Source organism: Sorex araneus, chromosome 6 (genome assembly GCF_027595985.1).
Source record: "Sorex araneus isolate mSorAra2 chromosome 6, mSorAra2.pri, whole genome shotgun sequence".
In the NCBI taxonomy this organism is placed as follows: Eukaryota; Metazoa; Chordata; class Mammalia; order Eulipotyphla; family Soricidae; genus Sorex; species Sorex araneus.
In genome coordinates, this window is record NC_073307.1 from 60033691 (window position 1) to 60042728 (window position 9038).

Consider the following 9038-nt stretch of genomic DNA (forward strand, 5'->3'; position numbering starts at 1 on the left):
GGTTCCAGAGCCGCCCTTCCACCGGTGCTGGGCATGAAGGGTGATCAAGGGGCCAGGGAAGGTGGCTGAGCTGCCGTGTGGGCAGCTGGCAGCAGCCACAGAGCCGAGTGAAACCCGGCTACCCTCCCTCCTCACTTCCCCAAGGGGATACCCTAGGGGCTGCACTTGAGGGGTCCAGCTCCACCCTCCCCAGCCTGTTTCACCACCCTGTCTGTTGTCAGAGACCCCTGAACGCAGGCAGAAATCTGACTGAGGGGAGGGTGGGAACAGATGTGAGATGAAAGGGGACTGCTGCCCCACAGTGGGCCCAGTGCAGTAGGAAGTGGGGGTCTCAGGCCTCTGCATGGTGGCTCTCTGGCCAGGTGAACATCTGACTCCACCTGTCTCCACACAGGGAGAGGTGGTCTTGCTCCAGGGCCTGGGAAAGCCCTCCGCTAATGATTATGAAGTTCTGGCTCCTGACTCCAGATTTTAACGCTTCACCTTGTAGCTTAACCCCTTGTGGCTCCCCAGAGTCACCCTCACAGGCTTCTCAGAAGCCTTCCTGGCCCTCACTAGGCGGCTCTGGGCTGCTCAGTCCCTGCTCAGCACCACTCAGCCCCTGGGAGGTCCTTATCCTTGCTTCTCTGACCATCACTGTGCTCAGGAGCATGGCAAGGGCAGAGGAGGCCTAGGTGGGGCCTGTTCGTAGTGATCAGAAAGGGCTGAGTGGTGCTCTCCTTCCTGTCCCCACCTAAGGCCCTGCAGACTGCTAGGTCAGGCAGCTGGTCTGCACACTGATTCCCCTCCTGCTACACCGAAGGCAGATTTGGGCTGGACTTAAACCCGAGTCCTCAGCAGTAGAGTTACCAAAAGGCCATATTTGCTTCTTAAAAATATGAGGCTGGAGAGATAGTTTAGCAGGATAGATAGATAGAGCGCCTGCCTGGCATGTGGTTGACCTGGGTTCGATCCCCGGCATCCCATATGATCCCCCAAGCACTGCCAGGACTAAATCCTGAATGCAGAGTCAGGAGCCTGAGCATCGCCAGGCGTGCCCCCATTGCCACCTGAATACATGGAGACTCTGCATCCCAGCCACTGCCCTCTGCAACACCTCCAACGCTTGTTTGTGGGACTGAGATACGTTTGCTTCTGGGGAGTTTTGCAGTTTTCAGCCCCACCTATTTGACTCTCCCAGGGGATATACAGAGGGAGGATCCTGGCAAAGTCACCCTGCTCAGAAGACATGCAGACACCGTAGGGTCCCAGTCCCCTCCTGGGATGGCGGTGGCTCCTGAATTGAGCCCTGACGTTCATTCCCTGAACAGAGAGTACCTCGCTGCTGCTTCCCGCAGTCTTGAGAGCAAAAATGAGGTGTCCCTATCTGAGCATGGGTGGAGGAGCTGGGGGTGGCTGTCAGCAGGGGTGTGGGTGTGGGAGGGGATCCTGGACGAAACTCGCACATTCTTTAAGTTCCCCCCTAGGCTTCAGCCCTGCAATTTCCCTTCTCTTCAAGTTCTCCATCTTAGTGCTGAACTCACTAAATCCTGAATGCAGTAAAAGTGTTTCCACCTTTACTCAGGTGCGCAGGGAAAGAATCTTAAATTTAAGTACGTGTGTGCTTATTGGGGGGGGGGCGGGCATTTGGAAAGACACTAGAGAAGACAATCTCTGCTGAGCTAGGGGTGCCACTGGGCTTCTGTCTCAGATGGACAGGTCTGTGCCACCACTAGACTCCCTCCCCCACCCCCAAGGTGAAGGACAGGGGCGATGGGGGCTTGGTAGCCTACAGCCGGCACTGGTGTGAGGTGGGTGATGGTTGTGTGCTTGTCATCAGCTGGGAATGCAGGCTTCGTTTTGCCAGATATCCTGAGTTTTTAAGAGAAGCTGGAAATATTATGATGTTTAGGAGTTGGCAGCTAATTCACATTTTTGATAAATGTGGCATGAGTCAGAGGCAAGCCCGGCCCGCGTGCCATTCGTTTGCACCCTCTGCTCTGGCAGTGCCTTCTGGAGGCTGTGCCATGTCCCAGAGCCCCGACCTGCCACAAACACTGTCCCAGCAGCCTGGAGGCTACCATGACAGGAACTGCATCCCAGGGACTCGTGGTCCTCCCTGGGGATGGGATGATGAGCATAACAGCCAACCCCCCCACCCCCGCCCAGCGCTCCACTAACTGTCCATGCCGCTGTGACATGCTAGTGCACCTGTGAAACGAATTCTCTCAAGGATGGAGGAAGAGTTTAAGTTCTTTTCTCCTTGAAAGAGAAAACAGGGCACTTTAAACCACAGGCTTATTTTCTCGGAAAGAAAAGCAGCATTTCAGCTCTGGAGACTTTGATGGGCAGATGAGAGCAGCTGGGATAGTGTTCCCCTGTCCCCAGTGTCCCCCAGCGCCCCCTATGTCTGGCAGCAGCTGTGAGAGGAGCTCCCTGGCCTTTGGACAGTGAAGGCTGGGACCCTGCAAAGCATATCACAGGCCTTCTGAGGTGGCCTCGCCCAAGTCGTCCGCATTCCTGAGGACAGTGTCGGGAAAGAGCGGGCGGTGGAGCCTCATCTGCAGCGTCACCTCCCGGCCCAGACAGACACCTGGTGGGGGCAGGTCCGGGCAAATCTGTAGCCGAGCGGCAGGAGTGCCTGACTCAGCAGCGCTCGGGCCAAGCCGGCCCCCCACACGGCTGTCTGCTGGGGGCCAGGCCAGCCCTCCACAGACCTGGCCCAGGTGTGGCCGCCTAGTCTTAAGCCCCAGGGCTGTGCCGAGTGAGAGACAGGAGGCCATTCTGGGGTCAGAGAACTGAAACACCCCATGAAGGGCTGCCCAGAGAGAGGCTCTGGGGATCTTAGATGGGACTCGGTTAGCCAGGATGTCCGGAGCATGAGGAGGTAGAGGTGGACATGTCAGTGAGGACGCTGGCAGATACCACTGCAGCATCCACACTTCAGACATGCTCACCTGGCCCTTAACTTTCCTCCCAGAGGGTGTCTGACAGGGAGGAGCCCAAGAGGTGGGATCTCTGCAGGTGGCAAAGAGTATGCACAAGAACAAGCCACGAAACCACAGAACCACAGAACTACAGGGCCACGGAACCATAGCGCTGTGGGAGAAGGCAGCTTGTTTGCATCCTGCTCTCTGGCATGTGCCGTGGGGGTGACGTTCACCTCTCATGGCTCTGTCCGCCATGGCTTTGAGCCACGACTAGACAGCCTCCTTCCAAACAGCTCATTCTCTCTCCCCCAGCAGGGAGATATCCCAGGTGGCCCACAATTACATCTCTGAACCAAGTTCTTTCTCTAATTAAAGTGCAGGGAGACTGAGCCCCTGAAAATCCCTTAGGCCGGCAGGCTGTGAATGGAGATGATGAATCCCAAAGTGGGAGTGTTAGGTCAGGGCAAGAACCACTTTATAGGTTTGTAGAGTTGGTAGACAAGCCATAGAAGAAAAAATGGGAGGTTCATTAGACCTTGGGACAAAATTTTTTAAAAACCCAAAATGTTTTTGGGACAAAATATCTTCTGCAAGATTAACTGTTGAAGTAGAAAATACTTGGGTTGGTCTGAATGAGGATTCCTCTTCAGAGCACGAGGCTGTTGGAAATAGGAAAGATGGGATGTTGCTGGCTTTAAGCCATTCCAGTGGCTGAGAGCAGACTTTAAAAATACTTCTTAGGGGGTGTTAGTATATTCTTTATGTTTCTGAGAAAGTAAAATGATCCTTAAATGTCTGACTTAAATCGAGAGGAAATAGATTCCTTTTCATAGACCTTATCTCTGCTATGGAGTAAAAATGAATTCCTGTGACTCCCTGAAGGTTCCCCTTCATATCTACTGCCCTGTCTACCTCTTGGCTACCCAACACAATGCCACGAGTTAGCACCAGGTGTTTTCCTGACTCCAGCAATCACTTTCAGGATGGTCCAGTAAGTCCTAAGCTTGGGTTTTTAAAAAATATTGTGTCAGTGCATTTGTTTCAGATATAGTGCTTAATCACTTTCACTTTGTATATATTCGGCAATATCAACACCACAGATAGTCCAGCCAATACTGTTGCTACCATACGCAGTACAGATTTTTCTTTTGTGATATAATTCACAGACTTTCTTTTCCCCACATGCAGCAGAGAGACCGACTCGGTCCTCCTTTGCAGTGACGGCTGCAGCCCATGAGTGCTGCATCCTGATTGAACTCATACCTTCTGTCCCTGTCTCTCCCTCCCCCTCACTTCACACACAACCTCTAACTGGTTCTTTGTGAGCGTGCTGGGTTCTCTTGTAGCTTCTGCATGTGAGTGAGGTCATAAGAAACTATCTGTCTCTGTCTGATTTATTTCTTAGCATGATCCTGTCATCCATGTCATGGCAGATTCCCAACATTTCACACCTCTTTGTGGCTGCATACTCATCTCCTCATACACACACAGCCATCGGTCGACAGTTTAAGTCCATGTCTTGGTCACTGGGGACGCAGTGCCTGAGTGCTCTCTCTTGTCCTTCCGACTGATGACCAGAGCAGAATTCCTGGGTCACGTGGCAGCTCCAGCTCTTCCCTTCCGGAGGAGGATCCATGCTGTTTGAGTCTCACCCTCAGGACTTGTTGGCTAGCTCTGAGAAGCACTGATCTCCTTCTCGCAAATAACCAAGAAGTCTGGGAGTGGGTCAGATCCGAGTGGCCAGGGAGAGGGTGGTGTTGAGAAACTGTTGGGAAATTCCCCTGAAGTGCTCATCAAACCAAGCAGACACCTGAAGCCTTTCTAGATCAGTGAGCAACTAAATCACTTTTCCCACTTAGGCTGGTTTTAGATGGTCTTATTTTCCACAGAAAGCTCAACTGACATAGAGACATCCACGCAGTTGTACTGGAAGGTTATTCTGGGTGAGGGGTCAATGAAATACCAAGTTTTCGGTCACCTTCTAGGGGACCTGGCGACAGAGGATGGCCCTGGTCCTGACCATGAGAGCAGACTCTCTGAACCAAGCTCAGAGGCTTTAGGACTGTGGCCATCACGGTTCCCTTAGAGTATTTTCCAGAAATGCCCAAATACGTTCTTTCATTTTGCGAAGAATGTTCTTCACTGACTTTCAAGACTTTATGGGGTTGTGGGAAATAGAGTCTTGATTTCTACGGAACTCAGAACCGAATTCTGTCCAGAGTAGGTTTCCAGAGATAGGGACTATACCTATAAATGTATGTATGAAGAACTTTTAAAGCATTTTCCTGGGACAGGAAGGAGCAAAAACTAACACAACCTCCAGCTTGTCACTTCTTAAAGGCCCCTGTTATACGTGGCATAATTGAAGCCCTTGAAACATGCCACTACTGACTGCACTTGGGAATCCACTTTGTCAAACTGTGGTTTCTGACACCATGTCTCTGCTCCCAATCAGTTCTGATACCAGTGTTCCCTAGAGGTGTGGCTTTTAATCCTCAGATTACAACACAGGTTTTGACAGGCTAGTTCTGTCTGTCACCAGAAGTTTAGGAATGAACAAAATGCTCCAGCATTAATGGTTTATCAAGAGGCAAGCCAGCAAGGAGGAGATAAAGCAGACCTGTATAGTCCTTAATGGAACTTTGGGATTCTGGTGATGGGGCTGGCTTCAGGACTGGTCCCTTAGGTTCTACCTGTGACTCTCATAGGGAGGCTGAGAGCAAGCCCGGGGCACAGGGACACTCTGGGCCTGGTTTGTGATCACATGCTTTGGCATCACCTTCACAGTGGGGGGTTTTGCAATCGACCTCACTACAAACGCTTTCATAAAAGCTGGTGGTTTGCTGGGGAGTTTGCAACAAGGTGCATGACGGCCTGTGAGTAACCCGCCAGCAATGCCCGTGGTGACAGTTTTGCTTTGTTCCTTCTTGCTGGGGAGGAAGCCGAGTTGGGACATGGACGTCTCATGAGAACTCGGAAAGAACGGGGTGCAGAGGCAGATGGGTCTGGAAATCGGAAACGTGCAGGTGTGCTCCAGTGAAGAAGGTGGGGCCAGAGTCCAGACACGGGCAGAGGGAGGGAAAAGGGCACAGAGGGATGCTGGGCACCCCTGGGAAGGTGACTTCTCTAGGACCTCGGCACCCTCAGTTCCCCACCATGGGGCTGACCTTCCTGCAGAGCTGGCTTTCCCCTGAACCCCCACATCCCTCTCTCCCCCGACTCAGGATGCCCCTAATGGGTTGCAGATGTCCCGTTTGGTCAGAAGCACGTTTCAGATACAGCTGCCTTTTCACATTCATGCAGAAACACCTGCAAATCTTTATCTCTGCTTAGATTTACCACACATTCGAAGCTTTGAAATTGTGGTCCAGGGGGAGAAGGAGTGCGTCCCCCTCACCCACCCACCCCCGCCCATTGGATTCCACAACAGTCTTCTGGGAGCCTGGGGGGTGGGGTGGCTTGGGGAGAGCCATCCTCTGTCCACAAGATAGGCAGGAAGGCTCTTGAGCTGGATGTGAACTCAATTCTCTCAAGTCTAGACCTGAGAGCTCGGGGAGACACACGTGTGTGCCAGTACCAGCGCCGAGCTCATCTCTGCTCCCAGCCACCACACGGGCTGTTTGTCAGGCTGCCTTCTTCTGCTCCAGCTCCAAGAGTTCCCGTTGGTTTGTTCTGCATTTCGTACATCATCCTTGACATGATCGGCCTTCTGGGATGAGTAGTTTTGATATCATTTTCATTCTGCATTTGTTAGTGGAGACCCAATTTTCAATGATTCCATGGGCGATTTGGTCGTCTTTCCCTTTTGTGCTGATCTGTTGCTAGGCTGATGTCAAGAATTCCCCAACCCTGGTGGAGAAGTGAGCTTTATCTCCAAGCTCTCCTGCTCGCGGAGGAGGATCTGGGTCTTACGTGTGCTTTGGTGATGCTGAATATTTCCCATGGCCTCATGTTCCTTTCTGCCTCTACTTTCTTTTTGTGGTGGTGGGACTCCTACCCAGCCACTCACATGCGAGGCACAAGCTCTGCTGCTGGGCCCCATCTCCGGTTCAGGCCCCGTTCCCCTCTGCTTTGAAGTGGAGTTTTCAAGGGGTCCAGCTGGACTTGTCTGGATTATTGAGTCTCATGAAGGGCCCCTGCACAGGTAGCCAATGAGACCCCAGGATGTTCCTGGCTCTGAAAGTGGAGAGAGAAGGAAGAGCTACAGGTTTACTGTCTTCAGACTTTATCAGATGGTCACTGGAGGGACATGGGTTAGAGGATGCCACTGTCTCCCCATCTTCTGCTGGGACTGAGCAGAGAGCCCCAGGGCTGCACCCACCAACCCAGTAAATTCCTTCTCTGTGTTGTGCCCTGCCTCTCTTCCTCTTTGCTAAAGGGCACAGCCAACAACTATGTCTGCTCCCCACTGATGACTTTCTTGATTTGTGCCCCTATTCCATCCCTCTGGACTCTCGTTCTCACCCTTTGGGAGAGGATACCAGGTGCCTGGGATAGTCAATGTGAAGAGGGTTGGATCCTCTTCTCACTTGTAAAGATAGTTCAGCACTGTGAAGCATTCGGCGCGCAGGCTGGAGAGACAGCACAGTGGGTGGGGTGCTTGCTTTGCACATGGCCACAACATAGAGCCCCCTAGTGCTGCTGGGAGTGATTCCTGAGTACAGAAGCCTGAGCACCGCCAAGTATGGCCCCCAAGTCAAAACAACAGACAAGGAGTTTGGCCGTGTGGGTGCTCTCCCTCCTGTTTCCTGGTGATGCCTCCCCCCACCCCACCCCTAGGAACCTCTGGTCTCTGCCCATGGGAACAGCGAAAAATCAGGGGTGAAGTGAAAATAACTGCATGTGAGGCCAGCTTGCCATGGAGAGGGGCAGAGAGAAGCCCTGTCTCTGGTCCCTGCAGCTCCCACTTCTCTGCTCTCTTCTTTCACCCCAGATCATGCTCATAGTTCCCACATTCCCACATCTCACCCATGAAGAAGCCCCAGGACCAGGGACACACTTAGTGACAGAGAAAGTGCCCGGTGTGTGTGAGGCCCTGGGTTTGATCCCTGGCAAATAGAAGTTGTTCTGAGCTCATTGACATATGGATATGTAGGGGCTGACCCCCACCCCCCGCCAACCAAGTCCTCGGGCACCACTATTCACCAGCAGCTCATGCTGTGGCCTCCATCTGGGCAGACAGCAGCTGTGTGCCAGGCACCGGTGGCCAGCCCCACTCCATCATCCTGACACTCTGGAGTCAAGCAGCCCCGCCCTGCACAATGACCCTCTGGGCTCTGCTGGGCAGTGGGGCACCTCCAGGCACGGGGGGCGGGGGAGAGGGACTGGGGGCTGTCTGCCTGGTGCTCCCGGCCTGGTACACCCCACGCCAGCTCCTCTGCGGCTGTGGGCCTGGAATTGCGAAGCGGAGGGAGGCGGCGGAGCTCCACCTGGACGCCATCAGTCTTGCAGAGTAAACAGAGCTGACAGGAGTGCTCGCCAGCAGCCTGGTACAGGTTAGGGGGGGTCACCAAGCAGCCCGGTGACCCGCCTGCCTTCAGGGAGACGCGCTCTGGAATCTGTCACAAAGGACAGAGCTGAAAGCTCCCTCCTCCAAGGAATGAGCTCGTTTCCTGGCATCTGCACCTCGGGGAGCATGGATACATGTGAGATGCTTTCCACATAAATCTGAGCTGGAACCAAACCCACACATCTGACGTGAAGCCCAGGGTTAAGGCCCCCTTCCCAACCGCAGAGCCTGGCTGGCTTTCTTGATGCTGGAGGGTGCAGAAAGAAAGGCCAGTTTACAAGGAGAATCTGCCATACAATTACCTAGAACTCTCCATCCAGACAGCCGAGCTAATAGCAAAGGCCTGATGCTATAAGGTGGGCATTGCGGCCCCAGTCCCTTAGATGTGCAAAAAAATCAGGGCCAAGAATGAAAGTTTGAGTCACCAACTTGCAGAAATCAAAAGTGTTCTTTAGCAGGCCTGCTGTCTGGTCTGTGTACCGAGCATTGAACAACAAGCACTGGAAGGTCTGGCCATGGCCATCTAGCTCGACACACACATGTAGACATGCACAACATGCATGTAAACTCACGTATGGCACACACAAAAAGATGTGCATACACACATGCACATGTAGACA